Raw genomic sequence first — 2,500 nt, forward strand, 5'->3', positions numbered from 1 at the left:
TGGCCGGTGCCCGTTCCCGCCTCTGCTTTTCCTAGGGCAAAGCTGCTGCACGCCTCGTGATACTCCGCGGGCGACATGGTGGCGGTGATCCTGCCTCCGTCGCTGCGGTGCGTTGGGGCACGCATCGCCTCTTGGGCGCCCTGTTTTTTTTCAACCAATAGATGTATGTCTCTGCGGGCCGCACCAGGCTGGTGCTCCCCACAGCTTCACGCCACCCTGCTCCGCCCGCACGCCGGCGTGCAGGTGGCTGCTGCTAAAGGTGGGGAGTGTATGTGCGGTCCGGGTGGCTTTCCTCTGGCGAGGGAGAGACCTTAAGCAAACTCAGAGACAAATCTTGACGGTCGATCACTCGTAAAAATAAAACGTGACAAACTTTGTGTTGGTTCAAGTACGAAAGGATCTCTGTCGGCTTGGGGGTACGCCCGTTTCCGTTTCAACTTGTCTCGCGAGGGTGGTTTCGGGGCCAGCAGGAGAGCTCGTCGGGGTAGCAGGCCCTGCAGCCGTGGTCACCGCCAAACCCCCACAACTCGAGCAAGTGAAAAAAAAGTAACAGGAGCGAAAGCATCTCTGTCGGCTTGGGGGTACGCCCGTTTCCGTTTCAACTTGTCTCGCGAGGGTGGTTTCGGGGCCAGCAGGAGAGCTCGTCGGGGTAGCAGGCCCTGCAGCCGTGGTCACCGCCAAACCCCCACAACTCGAGCAAGTGAAAAAAAAAAGTAACAAATAAGAAAGGATCGTCGGCTTGGGGGTACGCCCGTTTCCGTTTCAACTTGTCTCGCGAGGGTGGTTTCGGGGCCAGCAGGAGAGCTCGTCGGGGTAGCAGGCCCTGCAGCCGTGGTCACCGCCAAACCCCCACAACTCGAGCAAGTGAAAAAAAAAAGTAACAAATAAGAAAGGATCATTATCGGCTGGGGGTACGCCCGTTTCCGATTCACCTTGTCTCGCGGGGGTGGTTTCGGGGCCAGCAGGAGAGCTCGTCGGGGTAGCAGGCCCTGCAGCCGTGGTCACCGCCAAACCCCCACAACTCGAGCAAGTGAAAAAAAAAAGTAACAAATAAGAAAGGATCTCTGTCGGCTTGGGGGTACGCCCGTTTCCGTTTCAACTTGTCTCGCGAGGGTGGTTTCGGGGCCAGCAGGAGAGCTCGTCGGGGTAGCAGGCCCTGCAGCCGTGGTCACCGCCAAATCCCCACAACTCGAGCAAGTGAAAAAAAAAGTAACAAATAAGAAAGGATCGTCGGCTTGGGGGTACGCCCGTTTCCGTTTCAACTTGTCTCGCGAGGGTGGTTTCGGGGCCAGCAGGAGAGCTCGTCGGGGTAGCAGGCCCTGCAGCCGTGGTCACCGCCAAACCCCCCACAACTGTTGGGCGCCTACCTGCGCGGGGCAGGAGGACACTTTCCGATTTCAAATCTCCGTTTGCCGAGTCCACCCCGAACGCACGCGGGCGGGCGGGTTCGCATCACCCTTCGTCACAAGGGGCGAAGCCCGTTCCACCGTCTCGTCAGTAGTGCCGACCGGTCTGTGATCGACGAGGGGAGCCACACCAGGTCCGGCCCTGCTGCTTGGCGGCACCGCGTCGTCGGGAGCTCGCGACAGACGGAGGGTTTCGGTGTACTCTCCAGCCACGGGAAACGAAGCCGGTGATGCAGGCGCCGGTCTTTCGCTCCCAAATCGGCTGGGTTTACATCGTTGCTATCTAGTCACGCTCCCTTCAAACCCGACGGGGTACCTATTCCCCTCACCCGTCTGTGCGTATACAGCCTCTTTGCACTTGCGGGATGGGGGTGGTGGTTTAAAGACTCTCGAGTTGCCGCCCGTCGGTCTCCGAGCTCCGTGCAGTAGTGATCCCCAGCGAACTGCCAGCAGGGCGAACGAGCGATCCCGCTCTCGGTCGGGGCGCCTGGCGTCGATCGGTGGTCGGTGGCTTGCGGGCAAGCTGCGCTGTGAGTGTGGGAACGAGTATGACGAGCCGTTGCCGCGACTCCCAGTCCACCTCGGCGGTGGCTGGGCCGGGCGGGCGTCTGCTCGGGCGAGTGCCGCCCCCGCCTCCTCGCAGGAAGTCCGCTCGCCGACACGCCGCCACGTGCACGCGTCAGTGACGCTGCCGAACCGATGGCCGGTGCCCGTTCCCGCCTCTGCTTTTCCTAGGGCAAAGCTGCTGCACGCCTCGTGATACTAGGCGGGCGACATGGTGGCGGTGATCCTGCCTCCGTCGCTGCGGTGCGTTGGGGCACGCATCGCCTCTTGGGCGCCCTGTCCTCCTCCCCCCAATAGACGTATGTTTCTGCGGGCCGCACCAGGATGGTGCTCCCCATCGCTTCACGCCACCCTGCTCCGCCCGCACGCCGGCGTGCAGGTGGCTGTAGCTCAAGGTGGGGAGCGTATGTGCGGTCCGGGTCGCTTTCCTCTGGCGAGGGAGAGACCTAAAACAAACTCAGACAACTCTTGACGGTGGATCACTCGGCTCGTGCGTCGATGACGAACGCAGCTAGCTGCGAGAATTAATG

General features: G+C 61.5%; 1 non-coding gene across 1 annotated transcript in view; it reads left to right on the top strand.

The window, feature by feature from the left end:
• The first annotated feature begins 2,433 nt into the window (after positions 1 to 2,433).
• Positions 2,434 to 2,500, top strand: part of LOC140472947 (5.8S ribosomal RNA) — a 154-nt gene continuing 87 nt past the window's right edge. The window contains exon 1 of the ribosomal RNA XR_011957971.1: positions 2,434 to 2,500. This exon is cut by the window's right edge and continues 87 nt beyond it. This is a non-coding gene — a ribosomal RNA (5.8S ribosomal RNA).

Source organism: Chiloscyllium punctatum, unplaced genomic scaffold (assembly GCF_047496795.1).
Source record: "Chiloscyllium punctatum isolate Juve2018m unplaced genomic scaffold, sChiPun1.3 scaffold_472, whole genome shotgun sequence".
NCBI classification, from domain to species: domain Eukaryota; kingdom Metazoa; phylum Chordata; class Chondrichthyes; order Orectolobiformes; family Hemiscylliidae; genus Chiloscyllium; species Chiloscyllium punctatum.